This window comes from Pipistrellus hanaki (genome assembly GCF_964339955.1).
Source record: "Pipistrellus hanaki genome assembly, chromosome: 2".
Lineage (NCBI taxonomy): Eukaryota > Metazoa > Chordata > Mammalia > Chiroptera > Vespertilionidae > Pipistrellus > Pipistrellus hanaki.
The window spans coordinates 35,848,985-35,872,030 of NC_140504.1; the positions used below are offsets into that span (position 1 = coordinate 35,848,985).

Genomic DNA, 23,046 nt, shown 5'->3' on the forward strand with positions numbered 1-23,046 from the left:
AGGGCAGCCGAAGCAAACCATGGTTAGCTCTGTGAGTGACAAGCTTTGTCAACACCTGGCCTTGACCTTCACCTCTGAGGTGAAGGATACTGGGCTTCCAAAGACAGACAGAGGATTTATGGCTGATGGATTTTAAAAAATCATTGTTAGGATATAAATACTGTATTATGCTATAAAGTATTATTCTTAAATGTTACTATTTATTATTTATTTTTTGTGTCAATGTTTGAACATTTGTTATAAATAAAAATAATTTTGCATTTATCATCTGGATTCTTTTCTTCTTTAATCAATACACTTACATCAAATGGAATACTGAAAAATAAAGCATTACTGATTCATAAAGCCAAACATTTAACTTCAAATTTTATCATTAAAATTTTTATTGGAAAAACAGTGAGGAATGTTATTAACATAATCATTTGTACATTAGTTATAGTTTCACAATGGAATTTTATATGGGGTTAACTTCAATAATAGGAGAATTGCTATAAGGTAAACTGCTGTGTCATGGTAAATGGAAAAAAGGTCTGTGTATAGATTTTAGATTAAATCTTTGATATGAAAGAATACCCATAAATTTTTAACTTATGAATAGCTTAAAAGGCAGTTTACCAAACTAAAAGGCCTACCTATCCTCAGACAGAAATATCCATTTGATATCCTGTTTTAGAAAAGAAACAATTTCCCTCACATAATATCTAGGTTATGAAATAACACTGGAAAAAATATGGATTACAGATTCAAGCCCTAGTATGCCTTCTTAGGTTTCTCTCTCTTTATACATTCCCAAAATGTAGTTTAAAGCTGTGGTCAGTTTGAACTACATAAAAAGCTGTTATTTTTTATATAGTAACTAAAAAAAAAAATCTTCACTCAAAGATATGTTTTTATTGATTTTAAAGAGAAAGAAAAAAAAACTCACTATCAGTTGCCTCCCAGATGTATACCCAGTGGGGATCAAACCCACAACCTAGGTATGTGCTCTGACCAGGAATCAAACCTGCAACCTTTTGGTGGTGCTCCAACCAGCTGAGCCACCTGGCCAGAACTGATACAGTAACTTTTCTTTTCAAACTATTCTATTTGATTGGGGGCTGTTTTTTGATACTTAATTCAAAACATTCTCTCTATAGTCTATTAATTTACTCTCAAACTGAGTGTATTACTTCTATAAGTCATATGCAGCTAAGCCATATTTTAAATGCTTACTTTCCATATATTTCACATTTAATTATATCGCCTTGTGAAAATTCTTTGTTTCCTTATTTTATTTAAACCTGATCTTCATATATAAATTTTCTTCTGTGGTTTTTCCCAAATAAACTTTAAATTCCTTAATGAGAGGTATTATCATAAAGCTTTGTTTTTATAAAAAGGTGCTCAAATATATTTGATAATAAATGAATGAGTATTTACTTCTATCAAGATAATAAGGACCCACACCTTTCAGAAAAGGTTTAGGTTCAGAGAAAGGCATCAGGGTTCAAAAAAAAAAAAAAGTAAGATGAAGAATAAGGAGTAAGGCTGGTGTGGCTCACTTGTTGAGCATCATTAACCTATGAAACAGGATGTCACAGTTCTATACCCTGTCAGGGCACATACCTGGATTGCAGGCTCAACCCTCAATAGGGTGCATGCTGGAGGCAGCTGATTAATGATACTCTCTCATCATTGATGTTTCTATCTCTCTCTCCCTCTCCTTTCCACTCTGAAATCAATAATATATATATATTTAAAGAGAATGAAAGCCAAGGTAGGTGGATATCAGATATGCTGAAGAGATCTATTTCTTATTTTGTTCTGTGTTTCTCAGATTTTATTTTAGCATCCGCAGTTTGGAAATCAGATAAGCATTGCTGGGAGTGTGGCCAGAAAATAAATTGGATTTTAGAGCTTTATATTTATTACTAGAGGCCTAGTGCACGAATTCATGCTTGGGGGAAAGGGAGGTCCGGCTAGCCCAGCCCCAATCCAGGCAGATCAGGCACTATATGGAACATATACATGGCATGATAATGTCCTTCTCCTCCAAAGGCAGTATTCTGATTTCATACCTTACATACCAAATTCCTCACATGAATAAGAACAATAATGGAATAATGGACAAATTGCAAGTATAAAATTAATCATAACCACAATTAACACACACACACACACACACACACACACACACAGACATGCACACATACGTGGTTATGATTAATTTTATACCTGCGATTTGTCCATCATTTGGTGGGTCTGTGTTAACCTTATTTATTATTGAATGGACTGGAGTGGACTGGAGCCATTTTTTTAGTGTGTGGCTCATGCAAGCATATTTTAAAGGAAAACACTGAATGCAGCCTTAGGGAGTTAGTCCTGGCTGTACCACTAACCAACGGTAACTGACAATTACCAGAAATGCCAAGTAAGGAATACTCTGTGCCTTTGTTAGTGATATGATCTGTCTCTCTCACTTGACAACAGAATCATGAAGATAAACTACAATGAAAGGATTTTTTTAAGTGAATAATTTTGGTTAAAGACAATGTAAATATTTGTAACTGTGCATCTATTTTCAAAGCTGCCTTCTGTTTGGTCTGTTTTTTAGGAAGGAAGAGAAGAGCTTTTGTTGGCCTGGTGACCTTCTTCCCTGTAAGTAATATGACACCGGCTGCTCCTCTGAAAAGAAACAAAGCAATTCACAGAGAGCTTGAGGTACAACCCATGGACAGTTTCAAAGAGCCTGTCATCCCGCCTGCCTTTCCTCTCTGGTGACACCCAGTTGCTATGCTTCTCAAGGGGCTTCCCCTGCTTCTGGGGTGGCTGTGGATGTTGTTGCAGATGCAGTTTCTTCAAGTTGCCTGGAATTGGTTTAAAATATATTTTTATTGATTTCAGAGAGGAAAGGAGAGGGAGAGAGAAATAGAAACAATGATGAGAGGGAATCATTGATTGACTGCCTTATGCACGCCCCCTACTGGGAACTGAGCCCACAGCCCAGGCATGTGCCCTGACCAGGTTTGGAACTGTGACCTCCTAGCTTATAGGTCGACGCTCAACCACTGAGCTATGCCAAATAAGCAAGTGATCCGGAATTTTTGTTGTGATCCAGCACATCAGGGCTGGGGTTTCTGGGCTGCTCTGTAAAAGATGTTTTGGAGCCAAGATATCAGTCAACCAACTACACTTTATAGTCAGGTCTGAATGGTCAATATGAAGGAAGCGTTATTCTAGCTCTATGCATTGGTGTCTATTTTAATTGTGTGCCTAAGGGATGGAAGTGAGAGGGGAGAAGACAAACCTTTTCTAATACAAAGTGGGGTAGCCTTTGACAAGATGTGGATAGAGTCAGGGTACGTATCAAACAGGCTACTTAAGGAATAAAATAAAAGATGTGAAGTCTAAGTCTCTGGGTTTTTAGGTTTATATGTATGTAGATTGTGATTCACTTGTATAATCATGCTTCTTAAAGAATACATAAACAAGTGCATAAATATTCCTCTCATTTGATCAGCTTTTATCTTTGTTCTCTAATAAAGAAATGTGAGTCAAAAACTTTCACTGCCTTAAGATACTAAATTTGCTATCTTCCTATAAAAAAAAAAAGCTCTTGGATTTTTAAAAAATGTATTTTTATTGATTTCAAAGAGGAAGGGAGAGAGCTAGAGATATAGGAACATCAATGATGAGAGAAAATCATGAATTGGCTGCCTCCTGCATGTCCCCTACTGGGGGGAATTGAGCCCGGAACCTGGGCCTGTGCCCTTGGCTGGAATCAAACCTGGGACCCTTTAGTCAGCATGCCAACACTCTACCCACTAAGCCAAACTGGCTAGAGTGAAAGCTCTTGGTTTTGATTAGAACTTTAGTTTTTAGTGTCTACTTTAGACTTACAAGGTCACCTTATTTTAAATTTTCAAAAAGGCAATTTCAGTGGTTGAAGGTAGAAGCATAGTGTTAGGGTCCAGTTTCCCATTGTTATTTATCATCATATCTTCCTCCTTTCTCTCTAAATGGATCTACCAAAGGCAGTTTGCCAAGCATCTGCAGCTGCATCAGATAAGTAGCACACCAGTGTCTACATTTCTTTAGGATTCAAGGAGGGAATCAAATAGATGAAAGGAAATCGAAATACTTCTCACTGCAACTAACTCATTCTATTTAGTGTGAGTATGTAATTTCCAACATAATAATCTTATTGTAAATTTTTTCTAAAAAAGGGAAGTGCTAGTCTCTGTTTTAATGTGACACTCTGTATTAATCGGATATTGTGAGCAACCCTTTTTGACCTTCATCAATATAAAAGGTATTTCTTAAGCAGAGAATCCAGCATCAGATTTTGCCAACAAATCTATGTTCCTATTACCAGGAGTCAGAAACCAAGAAATTAGTCTTTTGTATGACTTCATACACACTTCAATTTTCTACTTTGAGATGCTGAGAGAGGATAAGAAACGTATCCAAGATCACACAAGTAGGGAGTTCTATAACTCAGATTAATACTTCATTCAAAAATTTCCCCATGTCTTTGAAAACCATAAAGAAAATGTGAAAAAAAAGATAATCTTCTCAAATAGTGCCGTAACACTCATTTCACTTGTAATAGTATAATTCATGGGGGGAAATAACAGGTGGTTATAATTTCATATAATAGGAAGAGGCATATAATTAACTGAGAAAAGAAAAATTGAAACCCACATGGCAAAATATAAGTAAACAACAACAACAACAGCAGTAGAGCAAATATAATATTGGCCCCATGTTATGTTAAAGTTAGATCAATATTATTTTTCCCCAAAATACAATTTCATATATATGATAAACTCTACATATCATCTATCAAAATTGCTTTTTCCTTGCATTAACTAATATCTTAAAATGCTAATTTACTAAATTTTAATTTAGAATAACAAAATAATAGTACTGGGGGAAGATTAAAATTCTATTGTTATTTAGTAGATGAGAAAACTGGGACTCACAAGATTAAGAGGTGTTTCCCCAACCCTATGCTAGTTAGGGCAGAAAGAAAACTCTGATTCTTTTGCCTGCTGGTTCATATGCCTTCTTTGATTCCTCACACCTGTGCTCCAACCCCTTTTAAAATTAATCAGACAGGAATGTGGGTTAATTGATTTTTAAAAGAAATAGTCCATTTAATAATTTAATTTCATTCTATCTTCAAAGACCCCAGATAAAATTCTCAATTTATAGTAGTCTTTGGGAGTCTCCAGAAGTTCAAATCAGACAGAACAGATTAATTCAAAGTAATTACAAGATGAATCCATTCAATTGACTGATAATTTAACCCAGTATTGCTCACTCACCACAAGCAGGCTCTATACCAGGTGCCAGGGTATTTAAAAAAGTGCAAAACATCCAAGATGACAGCGAAGTAGGTGGATATTGCATTCACGCCCTCCCAGGACCAAACTGGAATTACAACTGAATTAAGAGAAATCAACCTGAATAATCAACTGAAGACTAGCTGAAGGGAAGTCTTATAACCAAGGATGTATAGATGAAGCTACATCGAGAGTGGTAGGAAGAGTGGGGGTGGGAAAAGAGCTGGCCCTCCTCTCATGGGTGGCAGTGGAGATTCTTTTGGGATATCTTGGCTCTAAAGGTTCCCCCTGAGGAGTGTGGGGTTTCAGCCCCAAGCTGGGCTCCCCAGCTCAGAACAACAGGTCCAGAAAGAAGTGTCCATATAACTTCTGGCTGTGAAACAGCAGGGATTCTGTCCACCAGGGAGAGACAGGAGTCTGCTAGAGACACAGAAAATACACAAAATTTCATTTGCAGCACTCACCCTGGACTCCAGAGGAGGGAGGGAAGGGTGAGCTAGAATCATGTGAGGAGAGATTAGGGTGTGCGGGTCTGGAGAGAGCTGAAGGGCCAGCCACTGAAACCCCTGTGCTGAGCACTCTCCCTTCCTGTAATACCATCTTTCTTGAGTGGAGCCCACCCCTCTATATGTCACCAACCTGGAATAAAGCAATAACCACACCCTCTGGACTCCCTCTTATCCCACCTTGTGGAACTTGTGCCCTGCTGGGGAGTCAGTTGTCTGGGCTGGGGTGTAGAGGTCTGGGAAGAGTCAGGGGTTGTCAGCGACTGAGTTGTGTGGCTTTGGGACAGGGGCCACTCCATCCACTTTCCTGTGAACCTGATTTGTGCCTCCCCCTAAAGAAGATCACTAGCCCCACTCTCTGGAATCCTGGCAGAGCAACCCTCCTGACTCCTGATGGCCATGCCTTCTGAAGTGTGGGAAGAATCTTGGACAGACTGAATTGTGTAACTCTAGGATGGGGTGAGAGTGGTTTGGAGGGGGTCAATGGGGACAAAAGGGGTCATATGTAATACTTTCAACAATGAAGAAAACACACACACACACACACACACATACACACACTCCTTCCCTAATCTGGTGAAGGGAAAAGTCCCACAAGTTCAGGAGGAACAGAGAGAAAAATAAAAATAAAAATGGAATTGCTTATGACCCAGTGATTCCACTTTTGGCAATATATTCAAAGAAACCCCAAACATTAATTTGAAAGAATATATGCAATCCTATGTTCATTGCAGTGTTATTTCCCATAGGCAAGATTTGGAAGCAGCCCAACTGCCCATCAGTAATACATAAGGAAAAAAGTATCCAATAGGATACTACTGGGCCATCGTAAAGAATGAAATCTTATATTTGGGAGAAAGAGGAGAGAGTGGCTCCCAGGTTTATGACTTAAGTAACTGAGTAGGTGGTGTTGTTATTAAACAATACAGGTAATAGAAGAGACAGGCTTTTAGGAAGGTTGTTGATAGTGATGAGTCTAGTTTGGAAAAAACAGACTTTGAGTTGGATCAGGTAGAAGTGGTCAATTGGTGATACTGCTATTTAGTTGGGAAGAAATAACTGGTTTGTAGATGTATATTTAGGATAACAGATGCCAGATAAACTATGCTTTCAGCTATTAGTCACTTTAACATTTTTTCACTTGCAAAATGGTTGACTATCCATTTAAACATTTATTAAAAATGGCAGAATTATGTGCAGTAAAAGCAACATGTAAAATAATTTTTGATAAGCTAGGTTCAGCATACTTGTACTTTAATTCTTAAAATAGAATGGTAATTGGATTATTGCTTCCTGATATAACACAGAGTATTTCAATTCTTTTATCATTGATTCTGAAACCAGGCTATAATGCACTAGAGATTTATCCCTGAAAAAATTAATTTTAACAAAATTAACTAAGAAAGGAAACATAATTTTTATTTTGGTATTTTTTTGTTTTACATTGAGTTACTAGAGCAATACTATAATATTCTGATTTTAATAATGTTATTTCTAGGCCTTCCACTCCTAAAGTAATGGTAAATTTTTAAATTAATTTTAGAATTTAGGGAACAGTGATTCTATTTTAAGTAGATGTTTTAATATCAATTGAGATTAGTAAAATCCATGCATACACTGAGTGGCCAGATTATTATGATTGCTGAATGCATAATAATCTGGCCACTCAGTGTATAGCCTATATAATAAAAAACTAATATGCAAATTGTCCCCTTGACCAGGAGTTTGACCAGCAGGCAGGCTGGCCAACCACCCATGTCCCCTCCCTCTGGCCCCCTGGCCAGGCAGGCAGGACCCCACCCATCAAATAATCTGGCCACTCAGTGTATTTCCTCCACAATAGTCTTTATCCTGCCATTTAGAAGTTCTCTTTCAATAAAGCTGGTATTTTCTCTTTCCCTGTAAAAAACAAATCTCTAAGAGCAGAAGAAATTAGAAGTCTTCCAAATAAGAAGTGACTAATTTTTCAATACAATAGGCATTTTAGAGATGGGTTTAATAGAGATGAAAGCATCAAAGTAAAACACAAAACATTTAGTTCACCACATTATTTTTGAACTAGAGGCCTGGTGCACGAAATTCATGTGGGTGGGAGGGGGTCCCTCAGCCTGATCTTCACCCTCTCCAATCCAATCCCTCCATTTGGGGGATGTCTGACTAATCCGGCAGTCAGACAACCCTCTTGCAATCTGGGACTGCTGGCTCCTAATTGCTCAGCTGCCTGCCTGATCACCCCTAACCATTCTACCTGCCTTTCTGATCCCCCTAACTGCTCTCCCCTGTTGGCCTGATTGCTCCTAACTGCCTCTGCCTCAGCCCCGCCACTGTGGATTTGTCTGGAAGGATGTCTAGAAGGTTGTCTGGAAGATGTCTGGTCTAATTAGTATATTACACTTTTATTAGTATAGATATCTACATATATATGTGTGTGTGTGTGTGTGTGTGTGTGTGTATATATATATATATATATATATATATATATATATATATATACATATATACATATTTAGCCTAAGCGACTGCTAAGACTAGATGACCAGATGACCAGTAGCTATGATGTTCACTGACCACCAGGGAGCAGATGCTCAACGCAGTAGCTGCCCCCTGGTGGTCAGTGTGCTCCCACAGCCAACTTCCTGTAGCCAGCCAACCTCCGTGGTGGCTCCTTCCCCTGGCTGGCCTGCCCCAATTGGCCCCCAACTACCAGCCAGGCCGAGGGATCCCACCTGTGCACAAATTTGTGCACTAGGCCTCTAGTTTTTATAATAGCAAATGAAATACAAAACAAAACATTAAAGTAAAATATTTAGGTAAGTGACAGATTTGGGGAGAGCATATGTTGGCTTAGATTATACAAACAGCCCAAGATTCTGCTTTGACACATGCAACACAGAGACTCCACTGGGCTTCTGAGCTTGGGTTAGTCCCACAGTCTCACTAGTCTCCTGGCCTCCTGGGCATTTCTGATGATAGGGAGGCTTTCTGCATGGAAGGATGGATGCTTTACTGCTGTTCTGTACTCCGCTAGGAGAGTGCACCATCACACACGAAGGTTTTCTCAGGGTGTTAGGTTAATATATATAGATATTCAGTTCAGAGAGTTGCTAAAGCTGTATGGATTTAGCATCTGATAGGAAGGATGCATCAGAGATTTCTATGGTCCGAGGTTATGCAATGTTCAAGAAAACTTGCAACATCCCAGTTGAGTCATTTTGCAATAGCTGAGGTAGTGATGTGGAAATGTGGACTGAATTTTCTATGCAGACTCAAGCGATAGCATAACAATCAGAAGACCCAGATTCTGGTCCTCAGTCCCCAACTGATTTTATGTGGAAGTTTGGGTGAAGCAAACTCTGAGCTGCATTCTCTTGATCAGCACGACAAAGATAAAAAGTATCTATCCTTCACCAAACCCCCTTGAAGCACTCTAAAGATTAACATTTATGAGTTAATCTCACAAAAAGTTACTATTCTAGCAGAGGTTATCAGTTTTCTATCACAGTTAGGGTTCTGGCATGTTGGGGATAACTTTGTAGAAAATTACCTTTCGTTATTTGCAGAATGGAGAGAAGGACAGCAGATCCTCCCAAGCAGCATATCTTTTTTATTTTTTTAATTCTCAACTGAGGATATTTTTTCCATTTTTTAAATTTCTTTTTATTTTTTTAAAATTTCAATTTTTATTTTATTGATTTCAGGGAGAAAGGGAGACAGGGAAAGAGAGATAGAAACGCCAATGATGAGCGAGAATCATCCATCAGCTATCCCATACTGGGGATTGAACCCACAACCCCGGGTGTGTGCCCTTGACCAGAATCAAACCTGGGCCTCTTCAGTCCGCAGGCTGATGCTCTATCCACTGAGCCAAACCACCAAGGGCTCCACTGATTTTTTTTTTTTAGAGAAAGAGGAAGGTGGTGAGTGGAGTAGGGGAGAGGGGAGAAACATTAACATGAGACACATCAATTGGTTGCCTCCTGCATGTGTCTCTGGATGAACTTGCAACCAAGATACATGTCCTTGGCTGGTAATCAAATCTGAAACCCTTCAGTCCTTGGGCTGACACTCTAACCACTGAGCAACCTGGCTAGGGTCCAAGCAGCATATCTTTTGAAGAATTATGAGATGTTGGTCTTTGGCTTCATAAGAAATAAATATCTGTATATTAGCAAAGTTTTTACATTTATTTTCCATGATATGGAACTGGTAAACTGGTGAAATCTGCCTTGACCAATCAGAGATGTATCTTGTATCACTAATTAAGGGCCTGATAATAAGAGAATCCTAGAGCTGGAAGGAAAGCCAGTAATCCTCTTCCATAAAGCATTAGCAAGCTCACATCCCATCTGTTTGACTATTTTTGTTAAAATAGAGCTCATTTCTTTCTTTTTAAAAAAATATATTTTATTGATTTTTTACAGAGAGGAAGGGAGAGAAATAGAGAGTTAGAAACATTGATGAGAGAGAGTCATCGATCAGCTGCCTCTTGCACAACCCCCACTGGGTATATGCCCGCAACCAAGGTACATGCCCTTGACAGGAATCGAACCCGGTCCCTTCAGTCCCCAAGCCGACGCTCTATCCATTGAGCCAAACCGGTTTTGGCTAGAGCTCATTTCTTTACCTTTCATCATACACCTTCACACACACACACACACACACACACACACACACATACACGTGCTGGACTGTTGGTAGAGGAGGCTCCTTTGGAGACATACTTATGTTTGTGCGAGGATACCTGGAGCAGGGGGCACAGTCATGTCTGAAATCCAGCCCTCTAACTCCACATTGTGTCTGTGTGTGGGACCGTGTTCTCCAGGGAAAAAGAGAGTCTTTGTATGTGACCCCTCCTTTCCTCCTAGAGAGGGTCCCTTTTTATGACTTGCCCACAGGTGGCCCATATCACTGGCACAGTTACTTCCTCTCTCATGTTAGAGAGAGCTGTGGCATGATTTTGGAATCTTTTTACATTGTATCTGACTGGGAAGAAATATGTTTCCGTATCCCAGGCTCCCGTATCAGAGCAACTGTGGGAGACATAATAATAATACGATCTCTATATTTAGATGGGCTCACAAGATGGACATGTCCCCTGGGTGACCTTTGTGTGTGCAGCTCCTTCCTTGGATCGGTGGAAAAGTGTAGTGTGTGTGTGTGTGTGTGTGTGTGTGTGTGTGTGTGTGTGTGTGTAACTGGAGAAGTCAGGGCTAGAGGTGTAAGCAACCCTTATAACTGGGTGTAAGCATCTGATGGCCTCCTAGGGCAGTTCTGACTATGACGTTCTGTGTCTCAGTGGTCTCCAGGGTGTGTGTGTTAGCACTATAATCAAAATCACTGTTGACAACTAGCTGAGTCCGTGAGGAGGTGTCTAGGCTCTGAGAGGCAGGGACTCTGATTCCAAATGACCTTGGCCAGTTAGAGATATAGTTAGAAACCATTAGGAGAAATCTATTATATTTTTAAATCTGCAGCCCCAGTCTGTCCTCAGGCTTTAAAGGGGTTGAACCCATTAGACTGCGTAGAGTGCTCTGACAGCAGGGTGTTGGTTAATTACAGTGGCAATCTAATTATAGGGTTTATAAGGTTTCCCTGTAATTGATTCCCTTTCAAGTGTGTGGAAACTTCACTGGATATGCATTCGCTCCTAAATTCATGGGAATAGACCAGATTCTGGGGCTGTGTGTGTGTGTCAGAATCAGAGGGAACATCCCACTTTGGAGTTTTTATTCAGTGCAGTAAGGGACTCTTCTAAGTACTTCATCCATTCATACCTTCGTCCTTTCTTTCATCCATTCATTCACCAATTCATTCATTCAATAAGTACTACATTAATAGTATGTACTTAGCATTACCAGCCTCCAGAGATATAAAGATGTATTGAATATAGTCTTTACCACAGATGAGCTTACAATAGTTGGGGAGACTGACAAAAATAAGTAAATAAACCATTAGGTCAATGGTGATATTAGTGATACATATACGGTGCTAAGGCGGCATTATGGAAGATATCCCTAGTTCTGCACTGTGTTGGGGGGAAGGTGGAAGGCTGCTGGTGGGCACAGAGCAGCACTTACTGAGGAGACAACATCTAAGTTGAATATTAAATGATCAGTAAATATTCAGTAAACTGAGGCAGGAGTATGGGGATGGGAAAATGTAAAAAGAAAATCAAGAGAATAAGAAAATCAAGCATCTGTCACCACTGTAAACAGCCAAGTAGGCAGAGATTGCTATGGCTAACTCCTTCTACACACAGTGTGCCTAAAACACTTTGCCAGCTCCATAAAAACGTAAGAGCTAATGCTTACAAAGTCATCACAAGGTCCTGGTGCATTTATTTTCCCACCTCACAGATTAGGAAAGTGAGGTTGAGAGAGGATAATGTATGAGAGCAGATCACACAGATAATACCCAGTGAAGCCAGGATTTGAACTTGGGGCTGTCTGATCCTGGAACTCAAGTTGTTTTTGTAGCTTCTTCAAATGTAAGGGGTTGTTAAGTCTTGTATGATGCATAGCATGGAAAGCCTTTTAGCATACTTTGTTTTCATTTTGTGGAGAAGCAATTAATTCCAGAATTAATTCCATTAAGTCCTAGCCCTCTGTTTCCTCATATGTGAAATGACAAAGTTGTGCTATGCAAACTCTAAAGACTTTCATATCTCCAAGATTCTATTCTCATTTAGTCTTGCCCCAAGATCTTTGTGTCTTACATAAATCTTCTGTAATAGAGGTGCATATCAATATTAATGGCTCAAATGCACAGGGCATCTTGATTATAATCATCCTTTGGATGAATATGAAACACTAGTGTGTCCAGTTTTCTATATTAAATTCCTGCATTTGGAAGGACAAAAGGTCTTACAACACTGAAGTTCATTATATGTATTTTAATTCCTTGATTAATCACTAAATTCTTCACAGGGCTCTTTCCAGTTTCTCAAAGAGAACAGGCGTGAGCAGGAGATGGACAATGATGAATGATGGAGGGATCACCCTGCTCTTCTTTGCTTCATGATTAAACAAACCAATATCCTCCAGCTTTACGCTGTTCTCCTGCAGGCCTGCTGTAATGGCAAGCAGCAACAAATAAGCATGGGGCTTATAGATAATTATTTTCTTTTAACTCTTTTCCCTCAAGGCAGACTGGACTTTAGTCAAGATAGAGAGGTGTTTATTTTACTTTCAAGCAGTATCTATAACATGTTAGAGTAGACATTGGATTTGTTTTATTCTTTCCCAAATCTAAACACATAGTTGGGAAATTCCCATTTTTGGAGTGTTGGCAGTAAGCAGAATGAACTTTCCTAGACTGTCTCTCAGATAGGAAGGACATAGATGTGTACCTTGGCTCCGCCAAAGGTCATGCCTGCCCCCACTGTGAATTGGGTTTTGGGGGCACAAAGAAACAGTTGTGGTGAATTATTCATCCTGACAGTGGGGGCAGCAGCTGAAGCTCCAGCACGGGGTTCTATGGGCAGGCCCAGTGCCCACCAGATGACCCAGTGCCCGATCGGGGTGTCAGGGTGGCAAGTTCCGCTGTTCCTTGTCCTGTGAGGGCAGCAGTGGGGTCTGTACTAGTCTGCTTTAGGGTTTGACTGGGGCTGTGCCCTGGCATATTGCCTGGTCCCTCCATCTGAAGCCTAGTTCTAGTAGTCTGTGAGTGCTCCAATGCACTTTTTGTAAACACTCAATACTTTTCTATTTTAAAATAATCTCAAGCCTATAGAAAAATTGCAAGCAAGAATAGCACAATGAAATCCCATCATACCCTTTCTCCAGATTTTTCAATTTTTAAAAACTATATATATTTTATTGATTTTCTACAGAGAGGAAGAGAGAGGGATAGTTAGAAACATTGATGGGAGAGAAACATTGATCAGCTGCCTCCTGCCCACCTCTTTCTGTGGATGTGCCTGCAACCAAGGTACATGCCTGGGACCCTCAGTCCACAGGTTGATGTTCTATCCACTGAGCCAAACCGGTCAGGGCCAGATTTTTCCATTTTTAACATTTAACATTTTGGTATATATTATTTTCTCTCTCTCTTTTTTGTTAATCCTCACCCAAGGATATCTTTTCCATTGATTTTTAGAGAAAATGGAGGGAAGGAGAGAGGGAGAGAGGGAGAGAGAAAGGAAAAGGGAGAGGGAGAGGGGAAAGGAAAGGGATAGGGAGAGGGAGAGGGAGAGGGAGAGGGAGAGGGAGAGGGAGAGGGAGAGGAGAGAGAGAGAGAGAGAGAGAGAGAGAGACCAATGTAAGAGAGGCTCATGGATTGGTTGCCTCCCACATGTACCCTGACTGGGACAGGGGAACCCAGGTGCATGCCCTTGACTAGCAATTAAACCCAGGACCCTTTGATGCACTGGCCGATACTATAACCACAGAACCACACCAGCCAGGGCTACATGATTATCTTCATTATTCCCATCACTTGAGAGTAGGCTACACACACTATGCCCCTTGCCCCTTCATATCATAGTGTGTATTTCCAATGAACAAGAATATCCTTTTACGTAGCCAAAGCTAGTTATTACATTCAGGTAATATAACACTAATGCAATCTAACCTCCAGTCCATAATTAAGTTCCAGTTGTGCCAGGAGTGTGCTTCATAACAATTTTCTTTCCCATTCTGAGATCTGGTCCAGGATCAGGTACTGCATTTAGCTGTCATGCCTCTTTAGTCTTTTAATTTGTAAACATCTCAGTTCTTCCTTGGTTTTCATGACACTGATATTCTTGAGAAGCAGAATCTGCTAATTTTCTAAAGTAACCCTACTTTTGGGTTTCTCTGAGCTATCCTCATGATTAGACTCAGGCTGTGCATTCTCATCAGCAGTACGACACGATGCTGTGTCCTTCTCAGGGCACCACACCCAGAGATAGATGCCCAGATGATCACCTACTGGTGATGGGGTCTTGTCCAATGTCTCCATTGAATAATTACATTTTTTTTCTTTTGTAATTTATACCAGTATGTGTGATATTCTGATGTTATATAATTATCCCATTTCTCCTCAAACTGCCCCTCTCCTCAGATTTAGCATTCATTGATTATTCTCACTTGAGTCAACTTTTACTATGATTTCAAAAGGGTGTCTCTTCCATCTTCATCATTCCTTCTATGCTTATTAACTGCCTAATTATACTTTTAATAAATCATCTTTTTCGTTTAAGTGAGTTGGTTTCTGTTGCTTACAGACAAGAACCCCTGATTATTGATTCACTTATACTTTTAGGTAGCTATCTAGTTCCAAGGACCTAGCAAACCAGTTCATTCCAGTGGTCAACCTAGTCAGTTCAAGGAGAGACAGTGTGGAACACCTTCAAGAAAAGAATGATCCAGCTTTCCATGGGGCTTCACTTAGCTTTTAAAATACTTACAGGGGAGAATTTTTTCCACTGTTAGCCAGATGACTACCAAAAAACCAAATACATGAAACATCAAATCGTCATACTAAAACTGAAAAGCAGAAAAATAACAATTTTTATGACTAAATGCCAAACACCTGGACATTTGGAAACATCTTGTAGTTTATTATAATGTTCACTTTCACTTAGTATTTTATTGTAATAAACATCAAAAGAAAGAAAAACATTGCAATGCATGTACATGGCACACTGGGATAAGGCACCTTTCATTCCCATCCTAGCTCTGCTCACTAACCTATGTGGGACTTCTTGAGCAAGTCTCTGACTATTATGAACCTCAGTTTTCTCATCTGTGAAATGAGACACTTGAATAAAACCTTTTCAAGAGCCCTTCAAACTCAGGATTCAATGACCTCAAGATTGAATACTAGTGCAATTGTTAGAGACAAAAGGAGCTGTTAACGTAGCATATTGCAAGGTGCACATTTGCCTTTTTCCTAATGAGCACATTTGGATCCAAGATTATTCTGGTATAAAGACCCAACACCTGTGAGATAATTCCCAAGTTATTTGGAGAATAGAAACATCGGAACAATTTAGAGAACAATTTAGTCTAAATATGTTAAAGTAATATTAGGCTGTCTGCCTCCCAAGAGAGGAATATGCCTCCCAAGAGAGGAATAATCTCAAAGTGCTTGACATTGGTCAGATCACATTGTGAGCAGTGCGTTTTGTCCAGAAATGTCATTATGAGAAATGGTTGCATGGACTAGGGTATTTATCACAGAGAAGAAAAGATTTAATGGGATGAGGACATGAAAATTCTCTAAATATTTGAAGGTTTGTTTTATTCAGGTGAAACATAATAGCTTTGTTGTGCTTTTTCCAAACAAAAAAACTACAAAGAATTGAATGGAGGTTACGGTGTCAATATAAGGAAGACATTTTATTCCAAAATGTTGTGATAGCTGCTCTTGCAATCTCCTCTGACAGGGACTCACATGCCCCTGTGATAGCAGAAAGCTACCCTGTAATCAAGGTTTTTGCTAAGTTCTCAGTGCAATAGATCTGACCCTATCCTCTACGTAGACCTTTTCAGGTCAGTGCTTCTCAAATGTTAATGTGCATACAGATCACTGGATATCTGAACTACTAGGCTTCTGACTCAGTAGGTGGGGTGGGACTTGAGATTCTTCTGCATTCCCCACAAGCCTCTGGGTGGCTCACGTGCACATGTCACCTGCTCAATCAGATGCACATCACCACATGATCAAAGGATACCACCACGTAGAAGCATGTTACAGTGAACACCCATGTGAAAGGAACTAAAAAGATGTTTTGCTGCTCTAGCAGCTCCATCTTCTTATCACGTGTAAATGTTTTCTTCTTTCCCACTTCTTCAAAGGATTTCTGTATTTTCTGACCTTTCACTGTTTTGATCACTGTGTGTGATGGTACTGGCTGATGTGCAGCCATATGCCTTCTGGTAACTGGGGAATATTCCCCCATGGACATGCTGCATTTTGATTATTTCAGGTCATTACTTCACTTGACTACAGCCACTGTTGGTAGGATGCACAGCCATGTAAACACAAACACACATGCCGTCCATGGTACTACCTGCCACTGGACTTAATAGGATGGTCTTGGAGCAGAGGCCTGTGTGTGCGCAGGGACACTCTGCTTTGCTCAGCTATGGGATCCCTTCTTCACTCTATATCTCTTTCATCTCCAAGTAAGCATCTCATCACAGTGGGAAGTGGGTGCTGGACCCAGGGTCTTCTTATTGTCTCTGTCTTGAGGAAACATGTTACCTCCCACTGATATAGACAGTCTCATCCCTCAAGGCTACACTCAACAATTCTAACCCCTTCCTGCCTAAGAACTCCTCAAATATTTATGAAGAGACATCATGGTGTCCTCGAGTCTTTACTTTCCAAGCCAAACAATCCCAGTTTCTTCAGTCATCCTCCACCATACCAGTTGCTTTAAAAACCACAAACTTTTAAAGAGGGTATGTAGGCGTGGGGATGTGGTAGTTCCCTAGGTAGATTTAGGCACCACAGGAGCACCAATCCTCCCTTGGAGTCTCCATGATTCACAGGTACCACATGGCATTCTGTTTGGGATAAAAAAGTTTTCTCTACTCCGAGTCCCACTTACGAGGTCTGTCCTGCATTTCTGAAGTCTCTGCGCATGAGCAGGGACTTTGCAAAGTTGTACATGCACTTGCAACACAAATTCTCCCACTTGGCTCAGTTTCGCCTCATCGCAGAGCGGCAGGCAGGGTTCTATGTGCTTCTTTTCAATGAACTGGTGCATACACAGCCTCTTCCTATCGAAATGAGCTCATTATTTTTCATCTGTGAAATTTCTAACAGTGATTGTCTAAAAATAAATATGCAAGGATGATCGATTTAGTGAAATCTCACAGGGAGAATAGCAATGATCACTCATATAATAGAGTTTTCACAGAAGTACTAGTATATATTTACTAGTAAGGATCACTAAAATGATATTATGGGGCAATATTGGCAACGTGTTGTATTATATGCTGAGCTGAACAATAAACAATGGTTTTGATATTTAATCAACAGGTTATTAACTATCTTTCTGTTATATTATAAAAAGCTTTCTTATCAGCCCGAGGAAAGAAATCTTCCATTTGGTATCCCTACTAAAGGGGATGGCATAGGTGAAGAATAGTGAAATTGTTTGAATTGGAGATAAAGGAAAGGGCTCTGGAAAAAAAAAATGTAATCCTCTACTCGTAGCACTCTGTTCTCTGATCCCCGAGTTACTTGCTACCATTCAAGATGACTTTTCCTTACATAAATTTGAATTGTGAAAAGGTGATGCATGTTTTAGAAACTTGACAACTCCATTTTCTCTACCAGTGTATCTGAGATTACATCATGTTTAGATGTCTCAAAATATTTCATCAGACTTGGGTCTTTTAATAAGGAAACATTAGGCTAAGGTTTGCCTTCACGTTTAGTGCAAGAAATGCACACTAGTGATTCCACAAAAGTTCTCAAGAAGTTAATTCCAGAATAGAAAACCTTTAAACAGCTCTCGCTATGCCCAAGCTGGCAACATGCGATCTCAATGAAAAGTGTAAAAAGCAGCCTGCCAGATGTTTTGACTACATGATGCAGCACATCGTGATGTTTCTGAGGTTGGAAGTAGTACTACTAGAGATTCAGGATTTTTAAATCAACAAGTTCTGTTTTAACCTTTTCTCATTCTTTACTTTAAAAAATGTTTTATAGTCAAAACATTCATATGCTGAAAAATTTTATTCAAACACACATTTTTAGGAAGGATGTTTATAAACCATAAACAAAATCTAGGAAGAACATATTGTGTTTCTTGCAGTAAATGTTTAATGCAAACTGTTGGCTGGTATGGCTGAGGAATAAGAATTTCAGGCTAATCAAATATTCTGCAATATTATACCACAAGCATTATAATTTTTAAGTGTTAGAAGCTCAATATTACACTCATACTAGGCACAATTTGCTTACAAATATACTAGAGGGTACACGACATTAATACCCAACCTGCACCCTTAAGCAGCCCAGGAGCCTTTGGGGGATGTCTGACTGACAGCATAGGCCCGTTAGCACTGCTGCAGAGGTGGGAGAGGCTCCTGCCACCACCGCTGCACTCACCAGCTGTCAGCCTGGTATTGTGGCTGAGCGGTGTTCCCCCTGTGGGAGTGCACTGACCACCAGGGGGCAGCTCCTGTGTTAAGCATCTGCCCCCGGTGGTCAGTACATATCATAACGACCGGTTGTTGTGTCATTCAGTTGATTTGCATATTACCCTTTTATTATATACTAGAGGCTGGTGCACAAAATTCATGCAAAGGTGGGTTCCCGGTCTGCACCCTCTCCAATCCAGGACCACTCGGAGGATGTTTGACTGCCTCTCTCAATCTGCAACTACTGGCTCCTAACCGCTCGCCTGCTTGCCTGCCTGATAGCCCTTAACCACCTCTGCCTGCTTGGTCGCCCCCAACCACCTTTGCCTGCCTTAATTGCCCCTAACTGCTCCCCTTCCGGCCTGATTGCCCCTAACTGCCTCTGCCTTGCCACACACCTGGGACCCAGGATTCTCTCCTCCAGCCAGTTGCAGGCACCCAGAGCCCAGGCTTCCCTCTCTCTGGCTGGCCACAGGACCTGGGCCAGCCACAGATGCAGGGAACTGTGGGTGGGTGCCTTTGCCCAGGCCACAGCTGCAGGTACCCAGGACCGCGAGGCGGGTGGCTTGTCCTTCTCCCAGGCCGCAGCCTGGCTGTTCCCGATTCCTCTCTCAAGAGCTCATTTGTGCCTGGCTGGACTCCATTCTCCTCTCCCCAGTATTGAGTGTCTGAGCCATTATGGCAGGATGGTGTGAGGATGTGACAACCATTTGCATATCAGCTCTTTATTTTATAGGAGGATAGAAAGGCACTTCAGAATCTTGCTGAAGCCAGTGTCATGACTTTCCTTCAATAGAGTTCTAGTTAATAATAATTCAGGCCATAAATTCGTTGTATTAATGCTCATTATCACTCATAGGAAGACTTTGGGGAGGAGGGCAGGTGCCATTTGAGTTGGGGGACGAAGGGAAGGTAGCAGTTCCTGTGCCCAAAACAACACAACCAACTCAGCCCCTAACCATGCCCCACACCAATCTTCTCCTCTGAAAGTGCAAATGCATTGTGAGGTGTGTACATGTGGGGTACACTGGTATAAATTATGTCTATGCCAGCAAAGGGTTAATAAAGAAATGATACAGGATAGAAAATGGTGATACCAAAGGGGAAAAATGTATCTGTTAGAGAAGTGGAGGGATCCGTGTTAAATACTGTCTATTTCACAGTTTTGCTGAGGATCCCAATTATGACAAACGGCTGTTACAGATGTTGAAAACAACATTCTATAACCTTACCTTGCATTGGCTTCTATGTTTGTTGTTTCTAGTGAACTCAGATGAATTCCAAGTTGCCAGATCTAGTGCATTGGCATGATTTGTTTAACCTAAGCTGTTCTCCTTCATGAAGATTTTTTTTTTTTTTAAAGCTTAAGCAAATTCATAAATAAAGACAATCACAAAACCACTCTGGAGGGTAGACAAATAAAATGACTACTTGTAATAATTTTACAATTTTGTTATTTAAATTTTCTTTAGTTTTTTTTTTTTTTTATCTGTGAAAGCAGAGGGTGTGAAATAATTCCTCAGCTGGCTTGAATAAGTCAAAAAAGCCTGTTTTGAATGCTTATAAAAAAGATCAGTTATAATTAAAAACATTTTTCTGTTTGTCTTCTGAAGTAACTATTTGAAAATAAAAAACATTACTGTGGATGCTTTATTAACAATAAAAAAATCTATAATTCCAGAAAAAAAGTTTGATTAAAGAAATATACTGAGCCAAATACCTATTTTGCTTTAATTGGCAGTGTTTACTCATGCACACATTCAAAAATAAGCATCACAGCACATAGAATACAGAGATATGGGAGGGGTTCAGACCACAGATTATCTATAAGGAATAGAGAGTTTGATCAGCACTGATGCTAAGTTTATACAGCCATTGTTGGCCCCTTGGTCAAAGAGGGGAAAGAAAGGTAAATCTAAAACAGGCACTATAGAATCAACCTTGGCCTAAGTTGCTAGGGTGATGAATTCCCCTTGGAAGTAATTGGTGAGGCAATTGGAAAACAGCACAGCTCTAGGGCCCTGCTCCTGACAAATAAACCTGCAGCATTTACTATGAAACCAAGAAATATATGCTGCTATGCTATGCTCTGTTTATCTTAATTTTTATCTTCTCATGGTCAAAATGTTTTTAAGAGTTTGTGGCTTCTAAAATAAATTCTGTTGTGTTTTTTTGTTTGTTTGTTTGTTTGTTTTTTACAGTAAACTGAATGAATTGACCACATGTATAAAAATTAAAAGACCTTATTTACAAAATCATTAAGTTACAGAAACAAAGGCACTGCAGGAGTTTTAAACTGGAGTCCTTTGTAAGGCTTCACGTGAACACCTCCTCCACTGCAGGCTCTCTATTTACAAAGCACTTTATTTTACACTCTCTTGGAAAGAGAGAGAGAGAGAGAGAGAGAGAGAGAGAGAGAGAGAGAGAGAGAGAGAGAGAGGGAGAGAGAAAAGAATTAGAAGGTGCAGCATATGATGGTAAATATTTTCTAGTTCACTCCTGTTTTAAGGTTTCAGCTAAAAAACACCAGTATTTCAAACAAACTCCGAAGTTGGCAGAAATGTGAAAACCTGCCCATTCCGGCCTGCCTCAACAAACATGGATTTGCATTTTTAATAACAAACCCTTTGGAGCGTTTGGGCTATGTTCCTTCTTCCTTGAGATTAGAGTCAGGTGCACACAGGAAGAGGATGCTATCTCTGATAAGAACATATTCTTCGCTTTTTTTTTAAATTAAAAATTTTAATGTTGACATTATTGCACATTTTTTTTTATTTTATTTTTATTTTGTAAATACTATTCCTTGGGGAAGGTAATGTGGTTCAAAAATGTAAGTACATGACTATATTATGAATTATGTTGTAACAGGCATTATATCTTTTTCAGGGGGAGTGGAAATTCCCATGCAGATGATCCCATCATTTAATAGCTACTTAGAGGTTTTATTTTAAAATTAATGGTGGATAATAAATAGAAAAATTATTGTCTCCTGAAATTTTGGCAAGCATATTGATTACAGTCTTTATTTAGTAGTGTTTTTCAAGTTAGGCTTGGCAACAAAGATTTGTGAGTTTTACTGCAAGCCATCATATTTGTTGTTTCAGCAGTGCATAGGCAAAACAACAACAGCAACAACACCCCATATTAAGTTTGGAGCATATGAGTCTTACAATTTGTCTATTCTATCAAAGTGAAATGAAACCCTCAGACATTGTTCTAGATGTTTCAATAGCATCTTCCCTTGAAACTGAGTTAAAATTGTTTGGGGGTTCTTGAATTTACCAAGTTGTTGCTTCAATTCTTCATTCACAAAAATGTATTTTCAAACAAACAAACAAACAAACAAACAAAATGACATGGAAAGTTTTTGGTAAATTGCCTGAGAAGTCATTTGTGAATTTTGTGTGAATGAGCAATTTTCTGAAGAATGACTCTGTTTATTAAATCTTCTTATTTTTATTTTATAGAGAAACTGTTTAGGGACAATAAATAATATATAAAATTGCAAATATCATTCTTGGGTGGAGGTGAAGCATAATCATCTTTTGTTAATTTTTCAGCAGTCATTGTTTGAATGCTTCTCTGTTACTAATCTTTCTAATTAGTGTAGCTTTAATAAGAAACATATAGATGATATGTATTATATATATTTAGAAATACACTTCAGTCACTAGTTATTGCCCACCAATCGTGATATAATCCCATTAATATTTTTAAAAACAGGAAGATGTCAATAATATGGGAAGTGCTTTTGGAATTCTGATAGTGCTGATTCAAAATTCTTACAAAACTTAGCAATATGCTACAATGTCATTTTATATGAAAGTAAGTCATAGTCCAAAGGAATTTCCCCCAGCCTTGGAAATTAAATATTGGGTAGCACTAAGTCATGAATGCAGCAACATATTTATCTATTTTCAATTGCTCTAAAAGATACAGAAGCAACATCCTCACTATCCACACATGTTACACACTAGGGTAAAGGCACCACATATAGATACTGTATTTGACCATCTTTGGAATGGAAAAGAAGCTCAAATACCAAACCTGATGACTAAAGCATTTAGAAAAGCAAAAGAGCTCAGTTCATACTTTAGGAAGCTGAGTTGGTATTTCATTCTCCCCAACCCC

The 23,046-nt window shown here is 39.4% G+C and overlaps 1 protein-coding gene across 4 annotated transcripts in view; it reads right to left on the reverse strand.

The window, feature by feature from the left end:
* PEX5L (peroxisomal biogenesis factor 5 like) overlaps positions 1–23,046 on the reverse strand; it is a 225,847-nt gene that overhangs the window by 201,658 nt on the left and 1,143 nt on the right. The window lies entirely within an intron of this gene.